This window comes from Cervus elaphus, chromosome 6 (assembly GCF_910594005.1).
Source record: "Cervus elaphus chromosome 6, mCerEla1.1, whole genome shotgun sequence".
NCBI classification, from domain to species: domain Eukaryota; kingdom Metazoa; phylum Chordata; class Mammalia; order Artiodactyla; family Cervidae; genus Cervus; species Cervus elaphus.
In genome coordinates this window covers 24,109,879-24,136,723 of record NC_057820.1, presented here as the reverse complement: position 1 = coordinate 24,136,723, position 26,845 = coordinate 24,109,879, and the positions used below count along the sequence as shown (strand labels likewise).

General features: G+C 40.1%; 1 pseudogene; it reads right to left on the bottom strand.

Moving 5' to 3' along the window:
• Positions 1–4,270: 4,270 nt before the first annotated feature.
• On the bottom strand, positions 4,271–24,599 carry LOC122696630 (annotated as a pseudogene).
• Between the last annotated feature and the right edge of the window lie 2,246 nt (positions 24,600–26,845).

The following is a 26,845-nucleotide window of genomic DNA, read 5'->3' as shown; positions in this document are numbered from 1 at the left end:
TACCTTGTGCCTTTTGATTGGAGAATCATCTGTTACATCTAATGTAATTATTGGCAGGTCAGGACTTGCTGTTGCCAACTTGTTAACTGTTCTCTGTGATTTAGTTTTTCATTTGTTCCTTTATTGCTCTCTTGCTATCTTCCTTTTGAACTGATTATCTGCCATAGTGGTATGCTTTGATATTCTTCTCTTTATCTTGTGTATGTCTACTATAGGTTTGTGTCTATCTACTACAGGTTTTTGTTTGTGGTTACTCTGTGGCTTCCTCGAAATATTTTATAGATATAATAGTCTATTTTATGCTGACAGCAACTTAACTTTGATTGCATATGAAAACTCTACCCTTTTACTTCCCCCAAACACATTCTGTTTTTAATTTCACAAATCACATCTTTTTTATATTGCATATTTTTTATTAAGACTTATGTAGCTCTAGCTATTCATTTATTTGTCCTGTGACTATTTTGAGTAAAATTTATTTTTAATATCCTATGTATTCTATAACAGACATAGAATGTTAAATTTTATTTTAAAAATTTGCAGTCCTTTAATTGGTATCCTGAGATTCTTATTTTATACATTTAAATTATCTCAAGATTTGATAACAGTATTTAGATACATTGTAACCCAGAAATGAAAATATACAAAATAGTTCTAGGAACACATGTATTTTTATCTATAGATCCACTTATAAATCATACAAAGATACATATTTTTATTTTTTATTTTATTTTTAAAATTTATTTATTTTACTTTACAATATTGTATTGGTTTTGCATGGGTGTACATGTGTTCCCCATCCTGAACCCCCCTCCCACCTCCCTCCCCATCCCATCCCTCTGGGTCATCCCAGTGCACCAGCCCCGAGCACCCTGTATCATGCATCGAACCTGGACTGGAGATTCGTTTCACGTATGATACTTTACATGTTTCAGTGTCATTCTCCCATATCATCCCGCCCTTGCCTTCTCCCACAGAGTCCAAAAGACTGTTCAATACATCTGTGTCTCTTCTGCTGTCTTGCATACAGGGTTATCGTTACAAGTCTGCAAATGAAACCAGTTCATCTAGTTTCTTACCAAGGTATGACAAAAATATTTTATGCAAAAAATAAAAAATTGAAGCAGAAATAGACTTTCAACTTACGATTTTTAACATTAGCAAACTATAAATTGCTATTTCTGAAGCCTAAATCATAACTGTCCTCCCTTGCATTTTTGTCATGCTTAAAATAAAACATAAAAAGAACTCAATGCAATAAATGGAATTATTACATTTTAAACCATTTTAATTCAAAGCACAGCAATTCAAATCATGGTTTACATTTCTGTGTGTGTTTGTGTCGCTCAGTCATGTCTGGCTCTTTGCTACTCCATGGACTGTAGCCTGCCAGGCTTCTCTGTCCATAGGATTCTCCAGGCAAGAATACTGGAGTGGGTTGCATTTCTACTTCAGTTTATATTGCACTAAAATTATTTCACAAGGAAGAACTATTTGATGTATCATGACATAATACCTTAGAAACATTCTTTGATGTTCATATCTATATTAGTGGGTATTTCACAGTCCACTTAGATGATCTGGTGTATACCAAAATATTTAATGAAAACAAATCTATAACTAATCTATTTCAAGAGCAAAGATACTCAGTATTTTTATTGCCTTTGGGAAATACATTGACTTTTAAAAAATACTTTTAAATCACTCATAGAAACTGGAAATAACATTTGCACAATACCTGAGAATTCTTATTGTTGAGTCTGTGTGGGTTACTTGTTCAGTCATGTCCAACTCTTTGTGACCCCATGAACTGTAGCCTGCCAGGCTCCTCTGTCCATGGGAATTTCCAGGCAAGAATACTGGAGTAGGTAGACATTTACTTCTTCAGGGGATCGTCCCAACCCAGGGATCAAACCTGGGTCTCCTGCAGACAGATTCTTTACCATCTGAGCTACCATGTTAAGTCTCTCTGCACGGCTACTTTTTCAATACAACTTTTATTAAGAAAACGAAGAGAAAATGTCCTTTTATCGAGTAGAACAGAATTACATAAGAGCAATACTAAGAATAATACTTTAATGTTGGCTTCTAAGCTATGTTTTATATAAGTTAAATTTCCAATCTCTTCATTCTGCTGCGATATAACCAAGCCCGTCTATGATAAGAACCAATGTCAGTCTTTGAACATCATGATTACAATTAAAAGCTTGGAATAGCATGATAAAGGAAAAGGTAACCTTTTTTAAAAAAAAAAATTCTAGTTGATTTACAATATTGTACTAGTTTTGGGTGTATAGCAAAATGATTCAGATATATGGAAAAACTGAATACACATATAAAGACTTTACATATTTCACATTACTTTTCATTTTAGCTTAGGACAAGACACTGAATACAGTTCACTATGTTATACAGTAAATCCTTGTTACTTATGTATTTTGTATCCTCTGGTTTGAATCTGATAATTTATCCCTTCCTCCTTCCCTTTCCCCTTTGGTAACCATAGTTTCCTTTCTATCTGAGTCTGTTTCTGTATTGTATGTGGACTCATTTGTATCACTTTTAGATTCCACATATAAGGGATATAATATCTGTCTTTCTCTGACTTACTTCACTTACCATGATAATCTATCCATGTTGCCGCAATGTTTCACTCTTTTTTATGTCTAAGTAATGATTCCATTGTATGCGTGTACATATTTAATAAGTGTGTGTGCTCAGTCATGTTCAACTCTTTGTGACCCCTTGGACTGGCCCACCAGGCTCTTCTCTCCATGGAATTTTCCAGGCAAGAATACTGGAGTGAGTTGCCATGCCCTCCTCCAGGGAATCTTCTGACCCAGGGATGGAATTCGCATCTCTTACATCTCCTGCATTGGCAGGCAGATTCTTTACCATCATGACACTTGAGAAATCCATAATAATTCCATTGTGTGTATATATACACATACACATATATATGTGTATAGGTACATAACATATCTTAAGCCAGTCATTTGTTGATGGGCACTTGGTATATTTCCATGTCTTGGCTGTTGTAAACAGTGCTGAACATTGGGGTTTATGTATTTTTTAGCTGTATTTTCTGGATATGTACCCAGGTGTGAGATTGCTGGATCATATAGTAGTAGCTCTGTTTTCATATTTTAAGTAACCTTAATGGTAACCTCTGAATCCCGTTTTAAATTAACCCTACTTCCAAATAATATTTTAAAATGATTTCAATTAACCTTATTGATTAGCCAGTGTCAGCTTACAATTTTTCCCCCCAATATTCCAAGGTATAACTTGCAGCATCAGAAAGCATAGTAAGCACTTTTGATTTATGATGAATTAAAAAAAACCAAGTGCTAAAATACCAGTGGTTTTCTGTGACAGTAATGTTCTTCTCACAAATTAAGATTTCATTTTTCTCTCAAAGAGTTTAAGAAATCATAACTTTTTTTAGTTGAGGTGAAAAAACTGCTTCATTAGTTCATGTATTGTAAAAGCCACTGCTTGAGGAACACAGTGGGTATAATTAAGAGAGAAACCATGATCCCTTTGAATTCCATGGTGTCCATAGACATACTTTATAGTCACGTTCCTGGTAAGGCACTTTTCAAATTCTGAAAGAGCAGTTCCTAATTATAATTACCAAAGAATTACAACAAATGGGTAGAATACTATGACACTGTGTTATTATTCCAGTAACACCACTGCAATGTAAGTTTGTGAATTTTCGAAACAAAGACATTAGGATACAGTAAGTCCCCTACAAATGAACGAGTTCCATTCTGAGTGCACATTTGTAAGTCCAATGTGTTTGTAAGTCCAACAAAGTAAGCCTCGGTACCCAACTAATATATTTGGCTATATGATAGGTTTATAAAACTTTGCAAACAAATTCACTTAAAAACACAAAAATAAAATATTTTTAATCTTATAGTACAGTACTTACCAGCTGTATCACCGCTGCTTTTATGCTTGCTTATAGACATCCTGGGCTTGAAATAAAGATACTGTGATACTGTACTCTCAACAGTGCTATATAGTGAAGTACACACAATCATAACCACTTATAGAAGACGTACACATGTGACAATGTACGCCAGACCCAGGGACGGACTAACAAGATTGGACATGTGAACACACACTCACATCTTTGAAAGTCTGCAAATCGAAGGTCTGTATGTAGGGGACTTACTGTTATCAGAAGTTCTGCCAAGAATATAGGGAGCACAGGAAAGGTACCAGAAAGAAAAAAGCAACCAACCAACCAAACACATGCCTATGGAATCATTCCCAATACATCAGGTATCAGGCCTCTGTGAAGTGCATGGTAATCACTTTCCTTTGCACAAACTGCTTTGAAAACATGACTAACTTCTGTATAAGTATGTTCCTCTTTCACTTGGAGTGTTCGGTATATTCTAGCCATGTGAATAGTGTAAGTACAGATAACTGCGGTTAAACCTGCCACAGATCCAGCCATTAATCTGTGTACAGACCAGAAACTCAGCTTTGTAGTAGTAAATGTTCCATCATGCTCAAATGAGATAAACTGGCTTGCACCATAGGGAACTATTCAGATCATCATTGCAATAATCCCTTTATATTAATACAATCCAAGGTATCCATCCTTTGGCAAATAGCATGCAATGCAGAAAATACTTCCAAATGTTTTCAGCGTTGACTATGAGCTTGTAATGAAACTTTTACTTGATCCAAATGGGCAACTGTTTTGGCACAGCATCTTGCAACACCTCCAGCCAGGAAGAAGCAAAACCAGAAGTCCTGGCCTGCAGTGGGCCCTCCAGTTCCAGCTGCCGAGGTGGGTTAGCCAAAAGCAGGGCTGCCTTGGGAGCTTTGGTCAAATTACAACCCAAGGGCATTAGCCATGGCCAGAATGGGCAGTGACAGGGCCCTGACTGACTGGAAGGTAGGGCAGTGAATGAAAGTCACCCAGTCGTGTTGGACTCTTTGCGATTCCATGGACTATACAGTCCTGGAATTCTGCAGGCCAGAATACTGGGGTGGGTAGCCTTTCCCTTCTCCAGGAGATCTTCCCACCCAGGGATAGAACCCAGGTCTCCCACATTGCAGGCAGATTCTTTACCAGCTGAGCCACAAGGGTCTTTAACTGCCGTATTAGAGTTAAGTGGTTATAGTATTAAAAGTGTTCTGAATTTGACTATATACTTAGCATTACCAGTGTGATGTGTGTGTGTGTGTGTGTGTGTGTGTATTTTGTACTGGGCCTTTGTTGTACTAGACCTACTATACTAGATCTTGTTGCTTTTCTCTAGTTGTGATGAATGGGGGCTACTCCCTAGTCGTGATGCGTGGACTTCTCTTATTGTGGAGCATGGGCTTTAGGGTGCGTAGGTGCAGGAGTTGCAGATCCTGGACTCTAGGGTGTGCGGGCTCAATAATTGTGGTGAATGGGCTTAGTTGCTCCATGGCACATGGGATTTTTCCCAGATCAGGGATGGAGTCCATGCCTCCTGCACTGGCAGGTGGATTCTTTACTGCTGAGCATCCAGGGAAGCCTCTACGCGTGTGACGAATACTTTCATAAGCTTACATTAGAAGTTAGCATCCTTTCACATTAATGTGAAAAACACCTTTCAGCATTTCTTATAAGGCAGGTATAGTGGTGATGGATTCCCTCAGCTGTTGGTTGTTATGAAAAGCTTTATCTACCCTTCATTTCTGAAGGATAACTTTGCTGGGTAAACTTTTCTTGGTTGGCAGTTGCTATGGGACCATGATAGTGCTTTATCTTGGACTTCCCAGGTTTTGGAAATGTGAAAAATATCCGTTTATAAGCCATCCAGTTTGTGGTATTTTGTTATGGCATCTTGAATGGACTGTATCAATTAAAATAGAATTGTTTATTGAAATTATTTTTCTCTTGTAGTGCTTTCTTCCTCCTTCATATATTACACACTTTGGTCTTGATGATAGTACCCCTAAGCACTTTACGTATATATGTACCTCTTTATATATAGATATTTTTCAAGATGATCAATAAGATCATAATTGCATATGTTCAATATTTTTCCTATGAAACAGCACATGGACAGGTTTCTAAGTCAGTACATTCAGTTATACTTCAGTATTCTTTAAATGCTATATAAAACTGGGTAGTATGGACAATGTGATTTTTAAAAAAACAACACTTTTCCATGTAATGAAAATCTTGGTTGTGCCCAATTCATTGCTCTTGTAAGCCTGTTCACTGGAAAAGTTACAAAACTATTTAAGGGTGTGGGTGTGGGTGTGTGTGTGTGTGTGTGTGTGTGTGTGTGAAAGATCACTAGCAGTGCAATAGAATCCTTTCAGTTCAAGGAACTGAGAGATACAGAGGGCAAGAAATTTATCTAAGGCCAGATTTAAACCATGTCTGACGCCAGTGATCATAAAATTTCCATGAAACACTGCCAGCCTTTCAGCTTATATACTTAATAAGGAAGAAAGGACTCTTATTAATGTGATTGATAGATTTCTTGAGTAAATTTTGAAATCCAAGGCAGTAACTGTCATATATTTTCATCTTGTCACTCTTTTGCTAAGTATGGTTCTTAAATGTCAGGGATGTTTTCGTTGGGAGGATGAACATGACAAGTTTTTTCTTGGAATAGAAAATTGAGGCCCTGGGTCTTCAGATTCTTTTCTTCTCTCCTCTCTTCCTTTCCCCCTTTTCTTTTCCTTCTTTTCATGGTTATTTATCCAAGGCTGCCTATAGGCATAATCTGAGTACTCTAGTACTTTAGCCTATGTAATGGGGATACAAAAGAACTCTGAACAATGGGAGTGACAACAAGGAAGTTAATACTCCACTGTAGGGATAAGGTTAAATGGATAGCTTGGCCATAAGAGAAGGTGAAGAGTCTTTTCTGCTTGGAGATGGACATAGTTGGTAATTCTTGAGTTGAAAATTGAAGGATGAGTAGACATTTTTCAAGTAGGGAGGGCATGCTAATCATAGGGAACAGCATGTAAGCACTTGGTGTTCTGAAAATAATTGGTACAATCAGACAAATGCCTATTTTCTATCCTGGGATTGGCAGGAGTTACAGTGGGAAGTAAGAAAAACCAAATCACAGAAGGCCTGTCCCCTGAAAAAACTCAGTCTCTCTTGCCTCCAATCTTGTCTCACATTGCAGTAATCATCTAGATGAGAGATGAGGGCCTAAACTGTGGGATGAGACAGGATAGATTTGAGAGATTTAAAGATTGAATCAATGCCAGCTGAAACTTAGCCAGGGTCCTAGTTCTGTTGAGCCTCAAACTAATTGGGAGACAAAGTTAGCCAAGAGATGGGAAAATTGGTAGTTAGCCAAATTTCTTGTCTGATTCAAGATTTCCTGAGTTACTTGATATATCCATGTCCAAGGCAATTTTTCAGGGGCAATAGAAGGCATTTCAGTGTACTAATAACTTGGGATTCTAAATTTCTTTTCAGGACAGTGTGAGAGTAATCAAAACTTATAAAACAATCCTGAAGTAATGGGTTAAAGATAGAGTTCAAAGCTTGAATCCTGGTCAATCCTAGTGTAAAATGTTGCTAGGACTTGAGTCTTGGTACAATGTATTTCCACTGCAAAGGCCAACAATAAATGATGTCTGTCTTGCTTTGTACTGTATCACAGTAATTGAGATGTTTACGTTTCAAAGGAGAATAACATAGAGGAACATTAATACTATCCCCACTCCTAAAATTCTCCCCTACCTTCTTTTTCTAACTTCACCAGTGTGATAGTTTGGACTGTCCACACCAGCAAATTCCTGACTAATCAACTTCAAAAGTCTAAATGAATGATGTTCCATTTAAAAGCAAAAAGGCCCACTGGCTCTTGTAAACAGAAAATAAACTTAATTCCATGAGCTACTTAATACCTTCTTATTTTCAGGAGCAGAAGGATCAGGCTGAGAAAATGTGAAAATAGGGGCAGAGCCGAAAGCTCCCCACAAGAGTCAATTGAAGATAAAGGCGTTAGTGCTAGGACCTCATGTGGCTGGCAATTCCACAATCAGTATATCTGGAACAAACAGCACCAAGAAATAAGGCACTGGAGAATTTTGACACTTTCATTAGTGGATGCAGCAAAGCAGGGTCAAAGTTGCATTTGATTAATGAGCCCACTCATGTGCCCATGCCTGGTTGCCAAGATGACAAGGAAAAGTTGAGTATACATTTGGACTTCTAGATTTACAGCAGGAAGTAAGTAATGTTAGATACCAAGGCTCACTTAGGACCCAATAAGAAAGGGTTCATGCTGGGTATAATCTGTTGCTACACTAATGATGTATTAAAAACTTAGTCACTTAAAATGGCCATTTATTATGATCACAAGACAATGGGTCCACTGGCTGGTTCTGCTGGGTTTAGCATGGCAGTTCACTTGGTCCTGGCTAGACTTACTCTGGTTGACTGGCTTGTGCTGGCTAGTCAAGAATGATTTCAGCTGGGGTTATTGGCTCTCTTCTATGTATTTCATCTTCCAACCAGATTCCCTGGGCAAGTTCTCATGGCAATTGCATGGGTCTAATACCCAGGCTTGGACTTGGCACATTGTCTGTTCTACCACACTCAACTGGCCAAGGTCCAGATTCAAGGGATGGGGAAATTATGGTTCCTCCCATGAAGAGGTAGAATCTAAGATGAATTCTAAAAACAGCCTCAATTCTCCACCTCTCCTGTATCTATTATTATTATTTTACTTTTAGAATGATAGACAAAGTATCTTGCCTACCATTTCACCTAGCCACCCAGCTTCTTTTCTATTCTGATACTATCAGTAATTATAGGTAAACATGTATGCATGGGTCCTTTTTCACACAAATGGTTATATTTTCACACAACTTTGTACTTGGTTATTTGCATTTTATGCAACTTGAAGTATATCCCCTATTCATAGATGTATACATCTGTAGATGTACACATTAATTCCTAAAAGTAGAATTACTGAGTCAAAGCATATATGCATTTAAAAAAATTTGATAGTGACAAGCTGCCCTCCATAAGAAACAGCACTTTTATGTACGTTCCCACCTAAAAATCTATGCAGTTGTTTTTCCAATTCCTTGCCAAAATGCCAATCATCAAACCATTTTATATTACAAATATGATTTTTAAAAAGGTATTTCAGTAAATTTTAAAATTTCAAATGTACAGAAAAGTTGCAATGACAGTAAAATACTGCCATATCCCCTTCATTAAGATTTCCCAATTATTAATGTATTTGCTGTGTAAGCAGCTCTGTATGAATCTCTATTGCCATTACTTGTTTTCTGAGCCACTTGAAAACAAGTTGCTAACATGATGCACCTTCACTTCTAAATCTAGAATACAAAGACTCTCTCTTACTTATGAATGGTTGCATTGTGGCTTTACATTAGGATGTCAACACTGATAGAAAATACTATTCAGAAGTGATGCTGTGTTCTCAGTTTATCACCTCAGGAGGCACATGACATTGACCCACCCACTACTGTTTATGTTAACTCTGATCACCTGCTTAAGTTGGTGTCTGGTGAATTTACGTGGGGAGAAAACTGCCATTTCCTGTTTAGCAATTGAGAATATTTTGTGGGAAGATTTAAATTTTTTTTTTTAATGTGAATCAGTTTCAAAGTCTTTATTGAATTTGTTACGATATTGCTTCTGTTTTATGTTTTGACTTTTGGCTGAGAAGCATGTGGGATCTTTGCTTCCAAACCAGGGATCAAGCCCACACCCCCTGCATTGAAGGGTGAAGTCTTAACCATTGAACCACCAGGGAAGTCCTTTGTGGTAAGTTTTCTAATAAGAAATGGGATCCTGGCCCAATTTCAAATATCTACCCACCAGCCTTAGCATCCGTTGATAATTCCCACTTGAATCAATCATCATTGTAATGGTTGCCAAATCGTTTGGTATTTTCTGCATTTCTTTTACATTAATTAATTTTACTTTAATTAGTTGATATTCAACTGTAAGGGCAGGCATTTCCTTCTCTCTAATGTGTTTATATTAGTATGTACTTATATAATCCAATGGATTGCAATCCATTACTGTCCTTGTTTTTAAAATTTAATTGAAGTATAGTTGATTTACAATATTGTGTTTCAGGTATACATCATAATGATTTAGTACTGCACACTATACTCCATAATAGGTCATTACAAGATAATAGGTATCATTCCCCATGCTGTACAGTATATTCTTGTTGCTTATCTATTATATATTTATATATAGTAGTTTGTATCTGTTAATCCCATGCACTTAATATTTCCCTCCCCACCTCCTTCTCTTTTTTGGTAATCACAAGTTTGTTTTCTATATCTGTGAGTCTGTTTTGCATATACATATGAATTTTTAAGATTTCACATGTAAGTGGGATTAGACTTTTTGTCCTCCTAATGACTTATTTCACTAAGCATGACAGTCTCCAGGTTCATCCATGCTACTGCAAGTGGCAGTATTTCAATTTTTATGGCTAAGTGATATTTTATTGCATATATACCACATCTACTTAATCCATTCAGATATTGATGGGCATTTGGATTGCTTCTCTGTCTTGGCTATTGTATATAGCACTGCCATTGGGGTGCGTTTATCTTTTCAAATTAGTGTTTGTATTTTTTCAGATACAGACCCAAGAGTGGAACTGCTGGATCATATGGTTGTTACAGTTTTAGCTTTTTAAGAAATCTCCATACTGTTTTTCATTGTAGCTGCACTAATTTACATTCCCATGAATAGGGCAAGATGGTTCCCTTTCTCCACATTCTCACCAACATTTGTTGTTTCTGGACTTTTTGATGATAGCTGTTTTGACAGTTATGAGGCAATACCTCTTTGTGGTTTTGACTTGCGTTTTTCCAATAGTGATATTGAACATCTTTTTCTGTGCCTGTTAGCCATCTGTATGTCTTCTGAAGAGACATTTCTCAAAAGGTCTCTGTCCATTTTTAAAAATTGCATTTTTGTTGTTGAGCTGTATGAGCTGTTTGTCTATTATTTCCTTTGTGCAAAAGCTTTTAAGTTTAATTAGGTTTCATTGGTATATTTTTGCTTTTATCTCTTTCACCGTAAACTGATTCAAGTAAATATTGTTAATGATTTATGTCAGAGTGTTCCATCTATTTTCCCCCAGGAGTGTTATGGCATTGAGTTTTTAAAACCATTTTGAGTGTATTTTCACAGAATTAGGACAAATAAATTTAAAATTTGTTTGGAATACAAAAGACCCCAAATAGGCAAAAGAACCTTGAAGAAGAAGAACAGAGCTAGAAGTAGCAAGCTCCCTAACATCAGGCTCTATTACCAAGCTATGGTCATCAAAACAGTATGGTACTGGAAAAAAACAGACACATAGATCTGTGGAACAGAATAGAGAGGCTAGAAATAAATCCATACACTTATGGTCACTTTACCTACAAAAGAATGCAAGAATATACAGTGGGGAAAAGACAATTTCTTCACTAAGTATTGAGGAGAAAATTAGGCAGCTACATGTAAAAGAATGAAATTAGAACATTTTCTCACACCATATACAAATATATTCCAAGCAAGTTAAAGATCTAAATATAAGACTGGAAATCATAAAACTCATGAAGAAAACATAGGTAAGCACTTGTTGTTTTTCAGTCACTTCGTCATGTCCAACTCTTTGTGACCCCGTGGACTGTAGCATTCCAGGCTTCCCTGTTCTTCATCATCTTGTGGAGCTTGCTGAAACTTGTGTCCATTAGTTGGTGATACCATCGAACCATCTCATCCTCTGTCATCCCCTTCTCCTCCTGCCTTCAGTCTTCCAGCATCAGGGTTTTTTCCAATGAGTCAGCTCTTCTCATCAGGTGGCCAAAGTATTGGAACGTCAGCTTCAGTCCTTCCAATGAATATTCAGGACTGATTTCCCTTAACATTGACTGGTTTGATCTCCTTGCTGTCCAAGGGACTCTGAAGAGTCTTCTCCAACACCACAGTTCAAAAGCATCAATTCTTCGGTGCTCAGACTTCTTTATGATCCAACTCTCACATCTGTACATGACTACTAGAAAAACCATAGCTTTGACAATACGGACCTTTGTTGGTAAAGTAATGTCTCTACTTTTTAATACACTGTCTGGGTTTTTAACATAAATTGTAGTAATATCTTTTTTTTGATCTTTCTCCAAAGGCAGAGAAAACAAAAATAAAAAAACAAATTTGACCTAATTATACTTAAAAGTTTTTACACAGCAAGGGAAACCATTAACAAAATGAAAAGATAATGAATGGACTAGGAGAGAATATTATCAAATGATATTACTGATAAGGGGTTAATATCCAAAATATATAAAAAGCTCATATAATTCAATTTCAAGAAAGTAAACAACACAGTTTAAAATGGGCAAAACACCTGGACAAACATTTTTCCAAAGACGGCACACAGATGACCAATAGATACATGAAAAGATGCTTAAGATTGCTAATTATCAGAGAAATGCAAACTAAAGCTACATGAGAGATTACTTCACATCTGTCAGAATGGCTATCATGAAAAAGACCACAAAAGGCAAACATTGGCAAGGATGTGGATAAATGGGATCCCTTTTACACTGTCTAGACAACATATTAAAAAGCAGAGACATTACTTTGCTGACTAAGGTCCACCTAGTCAAAGCTATGGTTTTTCTAGTAGTCATGTATGGATGTGAGAGTTGGACTATAAAGAAAGCTGAGTGCCGAAGAATTGATGCTTTCAAACTGTGGTGTTGGAGAAGACTCTTGAGAGTCCCTTGGACTGCAAGGAGATCAAACCAGTCCTTCCTAAAGGAAATCAGTCCTGAATATTCATTGGAAGAACTGATGCTGAAGCTGAAACTCCAATACTTTGGCCGCCTGATGTGAAGAACTGACTCATCGGAAAAGACCCTGATGCTGGTAAAGACTGAAGGCAGGAGGAGAAGGGAATGACAGAGGATGAGATGGTTGGATGGCATCACTGACTCAATGGACATGAGTTTGAGTAAGCTCCGGGAGCTGGTGATGGACAGGGAAAGCTCGCGTTCTGCAGTCCATGGGGTCTCAAGAGTTGGACATGACTGAGCTACTGAACTGAACTGTACACTGTTGGTGGGAATGTAAATTGGTGTAGCCACTGTGGAAAATAGCATGGGGTTTCCTCAAAAATGAAAAATATAACTACCATCTGACCCAATAATTCCACTTCTGGGTATATAACCAAAGAAAATGAAAACACTTATTCAAAAAGATACACATACATATATATATACACATGCATACACATACAGATACACAATGGAATACTACTCATCCAAAAAAAATAAAAATTTGTAATTATAACAACGTGGGTGGATCTGGAGGGTATTATGTTTAGTGAAATAAGACAGAGAAAGACAAATACCATATGTTATCACTTACAGGTGGAATCTTCAACCAACCAACCAAAGACCTGAGTTCATGGAAACAGAACAAATTGGTGGTTGCCAGAGTGGAGGTGGGAGTGAGTGAAATGGGTGAAGGGGGTCAAGAGGTACACATTTCCAGTTCTAGTTAGTAAGTCATGGAGATGTAATATATAGCATGATGATTACAGTTAATAATACTGTATTCTTTGTTTGAAAGTAGCTAGGAAAGTGGATCTTGAAGGTTCTCATTACAAGAAAAGAATTCTTTCTACCAATGTATAGTGACAGATGTTAGCTGGACTATTGTGGTGATCATTTTGCAATATACACAAACATCGAATCATTGCCTTGTACACCTGAAACTAATTATAATGTTATTTCAATTGTATCTAAAAAGAAAATCCATGGTGTGGCTTTTGGAGTCATAGCTGGAAGCTTGCCCTATAAATCATTATAAAATGATTTATAAAACTGATGAGAGAAAACTCTTCAGTCCCTGCCTACTTTTCAAGCAGGAGTAGGCTCAATTGTCTGTGCCTCACTCTGAGTGGATACACATGGTTATTGGACTGAGATGCAACTTTCACTACAGCAACATTTTAGAGTTTCAGAAGTGAAAATGAAAAGAAAGTGTCTCTTTCATCACTAATACTGATGACCATGTAGGAGTTTGAAGGAGGGACCTATGAATAGAACCACTCTTCTTCACCTGAGTTCAGAACAGATTGGGTCATAGAAGGGTTGATGTAGAGACTACTTTTTTTTAAATCTTTTTTTTTAGCTGATAAAATTGTTGAGAGAAATGCAGTTTAGCTTTTAGGTCAAAAAGACTTGCAAATATTGCACCCAAAGTTAAATTTATCCACTCAGCGTAGGCTAAGCTGGATTCTGGCAGGTTTCCCTAACAAGGTCCAGCCCCTGAAAAGCTTATGGTATAGAGAAGCAGAACAGATGAGAACACATACCTTTCTTAGAGACAGACAGATCAGAGAGACAGGTGCTAAGGCATCTCCCACATCCTTCCCCTACACTCCTCTATCACCAGTGTGCAATCTCCATCCTCCCAGTTTTCAGGTGGAGGAACTTCCATTTTGGGTGAGTGTTCCCTCCACCTTCCAATGTGTATGTCTCAAAACTTGACTTCAGTCATCTCGAATATTTATTTCTTTTCAAGAGTTCTTAGGCTTTCCCCACTTCTGGTGTATCTTTCTGGAAATGAAAACAATAGCCTAAAATATTTCAGTTTTATAAAAATAAGTTAATTTTCAACCTTGATCAATGATAGGTTGATGGCGTCCTATGTCACCCAGATACCTACTTCAGGAGTGAAGTACTTTTCACCCACTACTAAGAATGTTCAGCTGTCAGTCTTGAAGTCTTGCCTGAAGAGAAGCACTTTGTCTGACAGCACAGTCTCCTTAGAACAGTCCACATTCAATGACCAATTATCCTACTCATTAATGCTTCTGCCCCTTTGATCCAGCTCAGAACTACAGCAAGGGATCCTCTCAGCTTCAGAGATTCCTGAGAACTCTGGTGAGGCCTTTCAAAACTATGAAAGTGAAAAGTTAAAAAAAAAGAAAGTGAAAAGTGAAAGTGTTAGTCACTCAGCCATGTCTGATTCTCTTGTGACCCCAGGGACTGTAGCCCTGCCAGGCTCCTCTCTCCATGGATTCTCCAGGAAAGAACACTGGAGTGGACAGCCATTCCCTTCTACAGGGGATCTTCCCAACTCAGGAATCACACTCAGGTCTCCTATATTGCAGGCAGATTCTTTACTGTCTGAGACAGCAGGGAAGCTATGTAACCAAGGGCAGTCCAAATTCCCCTTGTGCTGAATCCTTCTTTCTATCCAGTCCTTACCATGTGTTTAAGAGCAACCTTTAATAAACTTCCTGTATGCTGTTATTTGTATCATAATAATAGCATACTATGCCCCTGGGGACCCAGCTGTTGCAAGTTGGGTCCCTAGGAATGATCCAAGAAAGTCAGTGCTAAGAAACATTGTCACCAGCCAGCTGGCCATGAGGACCCTGTGAGATGAACACTGTCCCCCAATTCATGTTCATTCAGAACCTCAGGAAGTGATCTTATTTGGAAACAGTATTTGCAGGTATAATTTTAGTTAAGGGTTGAGATGAGATTATGGTAGATTAGGGTGGGCTCTAAATCCAATGTCAAAGAGGACACAGAGAAGGCCATTCTATCTGAAGATAGAATCAGAGTGGAGTGATGCTCCCACAAGCCAAGAACATCTGGAGCCATCAGAAACTCAAAGAGGCAAGGAAGGATTCTTCCAAGGAGCCTTCAGAGGGAATATAGCCCTGCTGACAGACTGCTTTTGAATACATCTAGCCTCCATATTTATGACAAAATAAAATTTCTGTGGTTTTAAGCCACGCAGTTTGCAGTTACAGCAGTTCTAAAAACTAGTATAGACTCCATCACTGATGATAGGCAGTGATAACTCCTGGTACAAGGCTGAATTATTCAAAGGTTGAAATTGTTAAAAAGTTCACTGATGGTGAAGTGGAAGGAAATGAACTAGTGGGTGCACTGGATCAGGCATTTGAGAAGTATGAGGAGATACTAACCACATATTGCTAAACACAATTAGTATTTTGGGAAAATAACCAAAAGTTGAGTGTTTAATCCATAATTAGATACTATAAAGAAGGCTTCTGGCTTTCACACTCAGCTTTTGAAGGGGTTCTTTTCTCTTTCAACAGTGCTGTGTGCTTAGTCGCTCAGTCGTTTCCAGCTCTTTGTGACCCCATGGACCGTAGCCCACCAGGCTCCTCTGTCCATGGGGATTCTCCAGCAAAAATACTGGAGTGGGTTGCCATGCCCTCCTCTGGGGGATCTTCCCAACTCAGGGATCAAACCCAGGTTTCCAACATTGCAGGCAGATTCTTTACCATCTCAGTCACCACCAGAAGGCAGAGTAAATGGAGGACCAGACCCTGGACTTAATCATAAAGGTAGCAGAACTCTGAAGAAGGTTCAGTTCTCAGCTAGGCAAGTGTGGAAGACCAAGGTCAAGGTTCTGGTTGGGACAGAATGCGGTCACTTTAAAATTCCTGGATCCCTTAGAACCCATGATCCTGCAGAACATTTCCAGTCTTCCTTGTGCTTCGTCACTCAGTCATCTCCAACTCCCTGTGATCCCGTGGACCGTAGCCCACCAGGCTCCTCTGTCCATGGGATTCTCCAGGCAAGAATACTGGAGTGGGCTGCCATTTCCCTCTCCAGAGGCAGTCTTCCCTATTAAAGATTAATTAATGGGGTTCATGATGGTGCAGAACCCCAATCCCCTGCCAGACCTACACTCAGTCAGTTTAGATTTCAGTCATAGCATAACCTAGCTGCGGTGTGCTAGGCTGATTAGGGAGAAAGGGAACTCTACCCCAAAGGAAGTTTCTTGGGCCAGAAGGATGCCATGGGGAATTCACATAAGTCTCAATGGGAGAATCATTACCCAGTCTACTAGGGTTCTGGACAAGGTTATCTGCAGCAGAGAATTACACACTGTTTGAAAAATGGCTTCTGGCTCACTATTGGGCCTTGCTGTAGACAGAGCATCTAACATGGCATATCAAGTGATGATGTAGCCAACATTGCCCTTCATAAACTGGGTCAAACCAGAACCCACAAATTCTTTGGATTGGGTGGATGGAATGTTACAACTAGGATCAAGCATGAACGGGGTTGGAGGACAGACAGCAAAATAGACAGCCCAGACCTCCAGGTCATTCATTACTGTTGCACTTGCATTGTTCCCTCAGGTCACACCCTAGGTAGCATCAGGGTCCCTTATGACCAGATAAAGATGTCAGTCCTTTGAAGAGTTTCAGCCGGCCTAAACTGCTTCATAGGATGGCATGGTGGAGACACTGTCTACCAAAGCACTGAGTATGAGCTAATGAGAAAGGCATCAGCATCACTAAGAAGTTCGGTGGTGGCTGTCCCAGCCAGAGTTGACGGTAGGAGATTCCACTGTAAGACTGGCACCACTGGGAACAGAGAGCATGATCAGATTTTAAAACAATAGAGGCAGGCTATAGTGCATAGGCATCAGAAACCTAGGGGACACACTCACTGTCATCAGCAGATGGTCAGAGTGGCAGCCAGAGGGTTGCAGTCTGGCTCAAAGAGATCTGAGGTCATAAGGACAAGATCTGAGGACATGAGGTACATGAAGGACACCCTGAAGAATGTGACATAGCCCACTATATACGGATGAAGTCAGACATTAGAGAAAACTCCTATCAGAGAAAATGGAGAGAGAGCTGGCTGAAGCTGAGAGAGCCAGTAGGCTACATTGCATGTCTAATCTCCCGTGGAAAGAAGTAAGGTTGCATGAAGCTTCTTAAACTGAGTGCAACTCTAAGGAGAGTTTGGCAAGGCTACTGAAGAGTCCTTGAGCTACTGTACCTCCCTGCTTATCCTGCCAGAATGTCCAGTGTGAGGAAGACCAAGGGTTATTTGTCCTAGATAGTGGGGACAAGTTGGTAGCTCCACCATTGACTTGGCTTTGAGGGGATTTTAATCCCATGGTTGTGGAATTCATTAGACAGTGGGGTTGCTTTTAATCATCATCTGGCATCACTTTAAATCTAGGGCTTGCTTGATATTTAATCAGGCAATAACAAAATGTTGATAAGAATCACAACCCACATTACTTTTTAATATTACACAACTTGAGACATTAAAGGGATTCCAGATAAATTAACTTTGAGCACCACTCTACTTTTGGATGAACTCTATTAATCAAGTATATTTTATAATTATTGTTCATTTACTCATCAAGCCCTAAGGGTAAGTTTAAGATTTTAATCTTCTGGAAAATGTATGCCGAAGTATGAAATCAAGAAGACTGTGGAAAAAAAAAAAAAAAAAAAGAAGACTGTGATAAGAGGCAAAGGATATTTAAAATGATGGGGCTACCACAACTGACCAGTTCATAAATAATATCTGCATAATTTTACAGGCTGGTTGCCAATAATTATGTCAGCTACTCTTGCTAAGGAAGTATCCCATTCCAAGATATTAAAGTTAGATGATACTACAGAAAATTCAATAATTTCATCATGAATTTACAAGATTTTAATAACAATTTATTAACCAAATTGTATAAACCTGGAATATCTTTGAAAGGATACTCTCTGTTGGAGGGTTCATGGCAGTCAAGTTTATGATGGAAATTAATAGTGTTCATTCTTGTGTTAGAATTTGCTTATTGTGTCAATGTACTAATTTTAAAATTATGATCCAAATCAAAACAATGATCCAAAAAAAGTAAATCATAGTTGGTATAATGATCAATTTAAAATCACATAATATTTTGATACTATGATATACTTAATGTAGGAAGTGTTGGATTTACATATAAACATGTTTACATACTGAGAGTTCTGTTTTGTTGAAACCTTGGCCCATCTCTAGGAGACCTTTTGTAGGATAACAATCTAACCATAGTCAATGTGGAATGAGCCAGGTTTGGGGAAATATGTCAAAGTACCACAAATGCCACAAGTGAAAAGCGAAAGTCGCTCAGTCATGTCCAGTTCTTTGTGACCCCATGGACTATATAGTCCATGGAATTCTCCAGGCCAGAATACTGGAGTGGGTAACCTATTCCTTCTCCAAGCGGATCTTCCCAACCCAGGAATATGAACCGGGGTCTCCTGCAGTGCAGGCAGATTCTTTACCAACTGAGCTATGAGGGAAGCTCAATGCCACAAGACCACACCACAGTAATCCTGTGAGGCCACACCATGAATCCTAGGTACTGGGGAAAGGCATTCCCTCATTAATTCTGGGGTGAGGGACAAGATGTATTTTTAGACTAGGGGGAGTAAGGAGGCTGGGAGTACTTCTGCTGGTAGGGGTGCGATCCATGTGGGCACGACAAGAGTGACAGGGAATGCACAAATACCCTCTTGGTGTCAAATGGCACTGTGGAAACACCTCTTTCTGAGCAGCTGGGGCCCAGGGCAGCAGCCTCTACCTTGGGCCCAGACTCAAGGGCGTCAGTCTGAATTCTGACCCTGCTACTGAGTAGCAAGACTGACATTTTTGACATGTAATTGTTGTTTTGCCTTCCTGAATTTGGGAGAAAGATGGTCATGGGGGTCACCAAGAGACAGCTGTGTCCAGCAGAGTGACAAGTGATGAGTTTATCAGGGTTGGAAACAGAAAAGCAGCAGCTTGCAATGGCCAGGTGAGGAGGTTGGAGGAGAAAAGCTTGAGATAATTATTCCAGGGACAAGTGAGATAGTACATTTGCAAATAGCTGGAAGTCAGTGTCCTCTTCCCTGCAATATTTGGCAAAAACAAACAAAACCAAAACAAATCTGTGGGGGACAGGCCAATAACTTGGCCTTTCTGGGGAGTGTAACATAGCTACAAGCTAGGCACCTTGATGGTGTACCCTGTACAAGCCCCAATATCAGTGACTTCATAAACTAGCAGGGAAAGATTCCTCCAAAATGATCTCTGCTGATCACTTAGTTCAGGAGTCCCACGGTTGACATCTCATTCCGGACAGCCCAAAGCAAGATGTTTTAGCCTTCTGTGTCTGGTGTCTCCAACCCCATAGAGGAAACAATCCCACCAGAGCCATGTCCTCCCACTGGTGCCTGCATCTCTGACCTTTGAATAAGGCTCTAAGTTCCTGATTGGCAACGTACCAGAAGAGTTATTTATTACACTCTTATCAACTGAGGAAAAATGATGCCTAAGGGACACCAAGACTCTCTGAGCAGGCAAATTTGTTAGACAGTTTTCATGAGGACATTTTTAGAGCAAGAGCTGAGGGATACAGTGAGCAACCTCTTCCATATTGCTGGAGCAAAGAGAGTGAGGGATTTCATTAGCCTGGGCTTGTTTTTCCTTTCTTTCTTTCTTTTTTAAAAATAGCATTCCTTGATGAAAGCTGAAGGCGTGACACCAAAATATAACACAGCAAACGTGATTGTGTGTAAGGCCAAGAAAATATCGTCCAAGTACACGAGGGTTCTTTTCAATCTGAGACTGGAATGTAGAATAACAAGAGTTGGATGTGCTGCCTGACCGCTAATCAGTTCTTCACAAATATCCCTTTTCTCAATTAGTCTTTTGGAAAGTGGCAGCAGATAAGTTGAAATTAATCTCTATTAAGGGTGCAGAGGAGAATTGCTTTGCTTGTTCAAAGTTTATCCAATCCTTTAAAGAATCAAATGAGCATGGGGTAAAGTTAATATCCAACATCGTGTTAACTAAGCAGATTAACTAAAGCCTCTGATTTAGATGAATCCCCATCTCTCTTTTGTTTGGGATAGACTTGGAGGTCCACACAGGCTAAGGCAAAGTTTTAATGTCCCAAGTCTACTCAATAATCTGTTCTGAGCTGGAAAGAACTTCCTATACTTTTAGACCTTCAGGCTAAAGGCTCATTTTACCCAGTTCTAGACACATTTGTCTGGCAGTTTTTTTAAAATTCCCGAGAGCCTGCTTGGTTTCAGGGACTATATCTGCCCTTGGGTATCTGGTTATTTCTGACCAAAGGAGCAGAAATCTTTCCCTATTATCATCCTGAAGTAGAGCTGGTGATTCCATGTGAGTGAGTATTAGTTGATCAGTTGTGTCTGACTCTTTGCGACCCCATGGACTGTATTCCTGCCAGGCTCCTCTGTCCATGGGATTTTCCAGGCAAGAATACTGGAGTGGGTTGCCAATTCCTTCTCTGGGGATATTCCAGACCCAGGAATCGAACCTGGGTCTCCCTCATTGCAGGAGATTTCTTTACTGTCTGAGCCACCAGGGAAGCCAGGAAGAGCTAGCTCCACCCTTGAGGATCCCCTGTGCCAAGAAAGTCTAGGAATGAAGAATGAGAGAGGGATAGTATCTACACGTTCAGCTGGCTAAAGAGTTTAGATGACAGAGGATATTTAGCACATTTGGTCTCAGCTCCTTATCTTTTTTTTTTTTTTCAGCTCCTTATCTTCAATAGAGATGTTGAATATCTCATTTAGCCAGTTTCTCTTTTGGCAAAGTAGGCTTTTTATGCCTGCTGGAGTTTATCTACTAAACAGATTAACAACTTAACAAGAGATTGTTTTCTATGCATATGGAATCATCCATCAGAAATCTAACTCCAAAAGCTACTGTATAAAAACCCGATCTAACCCTGGTTACTAATAGAGACTGCTTAGAAATCCACATGAAGACAAGTATGCATCCAAATTAAAACAGTGCATTTCAAGATCCCTTTCAGATGACTCATTTGACCAGCTCAGTTGATGATAAAACAATGAGGTCTAGGATCCAAAGTTGATGTCCCTCTATGGGGAGGATGTACTTGGACTCTGAGGGAGATATGGACTTTAGATGGGTCCATGGGGCATCTGGTCCCATCACTTCAGGGCAAATAGAAGAGGGAAAAGTAGAAGCAGTGACAGATTTTCTTTCCTTGGGCTCCAAAATCACTGCAGACGGTGACTACTGCCAGTCACTGCCTGAAATTAAAAGACATTTACTTCTTGGAAGGAAAGCTAGGACAAACCTAGACAGTGTATTAAAAAGCAAAGATATCACTTTGTTGACAAAGGTCTGTATAGTCAAAGCTATGGTCTTTCCAGTAGTCATGTACAGATGTGAGAGTTGGACCACAAAGAAGGCTGAGTGTCGAAGAACTGATGCTTTCAAACTGTGGTGCTGGAGAAGACTCTTGACAGTCCCTTGGACAGCAAGGAGATCAAACCAGTCAACCCTAAGAGAAATCAACCCTGACTATTCATCGGAAGGACTGATGCTGAAGCTGAAGTTACAATCCTTTGGCCACCTGATGCAGAGTTGACTCACTGGAAAAGACCCTAGTGCTGGGAAGGATTGAGGGCAGGAGGAGAAGGGGGTGACAGAGGATGGGATGGTTAGATAGCATCACCGATTCCATGGACATGAGTTTGAGCAAGCTCCAGGAGACAGTGAAGGACCGGGGAGCCTGGCATGCTGCAGCCCATGGAGTTGCGAAGAGTTGGACACAGCTTAGTGACTGAACAACAACAACACAGGGCAATACCAGCAGTTAATTCTTTAAGTTGGAAGACTTATAAAATGTGGGGAGGTGGGGTCAGGAGTATCTCTGCAATCCTGGCTAGCAGTGTAGACAGGAAGCAAGTAACAAGCCCCAGGGTGAACTGCTGGGACACACCAGCTGGGACCAGGTTCAGGGCTTCGACCAGGAGATGGCAGTGTCTCATCACACAGCAGGGCTCACGGAGCCCCGAGACACCTTGGCTGGATGCAGCCGCAACCGGGTAGCTTCTGACAGGGCTTCCTGGGAAGAAAGGACCAGCATGTGACTGATTCATGCAGTCTTAGGACATCTGGGGTCCCACAACTATGGGTAAAGATACATAGTTCTTGGGAGGAGAAGGGCCACTTTAACCTAATCAGCCCAATCAGAGGCTGATTAACAGAGGACCCCAAGAAGGGGAGGAGAGGCTGAAAGGCGAAAGCAGAGCAAACATAAACCAGAGAAGAGGCAAGAGTTGGACTAACAGCTGTAGGTCTCAGAAGAGTACGAATCCCAGGGGGGCCAGAGGAAAGACTGGTTCTGTCAATGGCAATGTGGAGGGGACCACATTTCAGAGCACCAGCATACATGGCTCTGTTGAGCTCCCCTTTCACTCCAATCCCAAAGAAGGGCAATGCCAAAGAATGTTCAAACTACCGTACAGTTGCACTCATTTCACATGTTAGTAAGGTTATGCTCAAAATCTTTCAACCGAGGCTTCAGCAGTATGTGAACTGAGAACTTGCAGATGCATAAACTGGGTTTAGAAAAGGCAGAGGAACCAGAGATCAAATTGCCAACATCCCTCAGATCCTAGAGAAAGCAAGGGAATTCCAGAAAAACATATACATCTACTTCATTGACTACACTAAAATCTTTGACTGTGTGGATCACAACAAACTGTGGAAAATTCTCAAAGAGATGGGAATACCAGACCACCTTACCTGCATCCTGAGAAACCTGTATGCACATCAAGAAACAACAGTTAGAACTGGATTTGGACAACGGACTGGTTCCAAATTGAGAAAGGAGTACGTCAAGGTTGTATATTGTCACCCTGCTTATTTAACTTATATGCAGAGTACATCATGCAAAATGCTGGACTGGATGAAGCACAAGCTAGAATCAAGACTGCCAGGAGAAATATCAATAACCTCAGATACTCAGATGACATCACTCTTATGGCAGAAAGTGAAGAGGAACTCAAGAGCCTCTTGATGAGGGTGAAAGAAGAGAGTGAAAAAGCTGGCTTCAAACTCTACATTAAAAAAACGAAGATCATGACAACCGGTCCCATCGCTTCACGGCAAATAGAAGGGGAAAAGGTGGAAGCCGTGGCAAATTTTCTTTTCTTGGATTCCAAAATCACTGCAGATGGTGACTGCAGCCATGAAATTAAAGATACTTGCTCCTTGGAAAGAAAGCTGTGACAAATCTAGACAACATATATAAAACCAGAGATATCTCTTTACCAACAAAGGTTTGTATAGTCAAAGCTATGGTTTTTCCAGTAGTTGTGTACAGATGTGAGAGTTGAACCATAAAGAAGGCTGAGCACTGAAGAACTGATGCTTTTGAACTGTGGTGTTGGAGAAGACTGTTGAGAGTCCCTTGGACAGTAAGGAGATCAAACCTGTCAATCCTATAGGAAATCAATCCTGAATATTCATTGGAAGGACTGATGCTGAAGCTCCATACTTTGGCCACCCTATGTGAAGAGCCAATTCATTGGAAAATATCCTGATGCTGGGAAAGATTGAGGGCTGGAGGAGAAGGGGGTGACAAAGAACGAGATGCTTGGATGGCATTGCAAACTCAGTGGAGATGAATTTGAGCAAGCTCTGGGAGAGAGTGAAGGACAGGGGAGCCTGGCATGCTGCAGTCCATGGGGTCATAAAGACTCAGACACAACTTAGCAACTGAAGAATAATAATAACTCTTGCAAAATAGATTATGCCCCAAACATATACTGAATGAGCATAGCTAGAAACAGGTGGGTAAGACATAGACTGTCCCTATCCTCTTGGGTCTCTGTTTTCTGGTTAAGGCATGTGACCTTTTTTAGTTGCCTTGGGAGGGGTATTGCTTACTGTGGTTCAGCAATCTTACCAGTATGGGTCCCTCTTCTTTGGAGGTGCTGTCTTGCCAAAAGCATGATGGTCCCTGGCTTATATGCACTGCTTTGGGGGTCTACTAAAATGGAAATGGTGGTGATGGGGGGGGGACTTTAATGAGATAAGAGATACTATGTTACACAGAAAGAAAACAACCTGCTATATCATAGCAACTTTGGTTCTAAAATATAAACCCAGTGAACTTTTAGGTGATTCATCTAGAAACTAAACTAAGAAAATAACTTTCTTTGAAACTAAACTCTAAGAAATAAGTCTAAGAAAATAACTTAGAATGGTGGTTTATAATTATGAAACAGTGGTTTTAAAATACTTTTTAAATATGCTTTTACTTATTAAAAACTAATACTTAATGGCCTTGGGTGCCAGTTATTTCCTGGTGGCTCAGACAGTAAAGAATCTGCCTGCAATGCAGGAGACCTGGGTTTGGTCACTGGGTTGGGAAGATCCCTTGGAGAAGAGAATGGCTACCTACTCCAGTGTTCTTGGCCTAGAGAATTCCATGGACAGAGGGGCCTGGCAGGCTGCAGTCCATGGGAGTCGCAAAGAGTTGGACATGACTGAGAGGCTAATACTTTCACTTTCATTTCATATTAATATAATATCAATATATATATTTTTAGTATTTATATTTGGTTGCACTGGATCTTGGTGATGGCACACAGAATCTTCCATCTTTGTTGTGGTATGTGGGATCTCTAGTTGCGGCATGTGAGATCTAGTTCCCTGACTAGGGATCGAACCCAGACCTCCTCCATTGGGAGTGCAGAGTCTTAACCACTGACCACCAAGGAAGTCTCAATACTTATTAAAAATAGTGGTTTATACTTATTAACTGGTTTTTATTTAGCTCCATTTGGTAATCAGTGACTTGCTGGCATGTTCTAACACTGACAACCTCATCTGGAGCATCTGAGTAAACGACTTGTCCAAAGTAAGTCATCTCTGAGAGCTGGCCTTGCCCTGGGTCCCAGAACTCCTGATTCAGTCCAGTGAACTTTGTCCATACACCGTGTTACAGTCTACTTTATGCAGGCAGAAACTGCACCCATATACTCTTTCAGGTTCCACGGGTTCACACATTAAGCTGTAGAGGTTTTGAACATAAGTAAACTCTCTGTAACACTCCTGAGTGAGAAGGTGCCTGATGGTGATCAGGAAACCTAGGTGAATAAACCTGCACTGTTGTGTCCACACAGAACTGTGCTCAGGGCAATGCGGCTGAAGAAACTGGTGCTCCATCTCCCACTTCTAGCCTGGCTGTTCTTCATGGGGTGTCATTCCAGACACCCAACTATAGACCATCAATCTTTCTTGAGACCTCTCCAAAATACTGCAATGCCCATTGTGGGTACTGGTCTCTCTTCATGTCAAGATGGAAGACTAGATCTTGACCTTCTTAGATATTTGTGTTTCAGAGTCAGATGGTTGTCAGGCAAATGGAAAAGCCCCTGGGGGAGGATCCAGCACCAGGCAGGAAGCCAGACAATGAAGCAAAATAGTCAGCCCCTGAGGACACAAGGAAATTTTAATTGGCCATGGAATTAGTGACTCGAGGGGTCTTTGGGGGTATCCTGATAGTACCTTTAGAAAGCCCCATCATGGGGTCAGATCTGAATAAAACATACATCAAGGGTCTCTCGTGCTTTGCTTTCAGAATACCCTGTCCCCACATTTACCTTAACTTGCCAAGCTGTTGAACTTACTCTGATTCCTTAAGCCACTGGAGCAGCTCACATCCAGACAATGTGGCATTCCTTACATGCACCATTATGTTCCATTTCAACAAAACAGCTTTAAACCAAAGGAATGACCCATTTTGAATATTTACAATTTAGGCAAGTGGGCCACAGAAATTTCCAGATGCCCGTGGTACATGCCCTCAGCCACTTACGACTTCATACCTGAGGAGCTGTTTATGTCTTTGTGTGTGTGTGTGTTTATGTCTTATTCACGCTGGCGGTGTGCTCCCCAGCCTCACACCGGACTTCTGAGGGGCTTGGCTCTTGCCAGTCCAGACCCTTTTCTATGTGCAGCTTGGAAGAGCTAAGTTGTTTTTCAGGAACAACTGAGAAGCATATTTTGCAGAAAGGTGACAAGCTGTATCGTGGACTTCGATACTGCATCTCATGGTGGCGCTTCCTTTGTCCTTATCTGATGCTTCCCTTTATACACTCCTGTTTTCCAGGTGTGGGGCAGTTTATACAGGATGTCATCCCAAATTCTTATCTCAGGTTCTGCTTTTAGGGAAACCCAAACTAAGACTCAG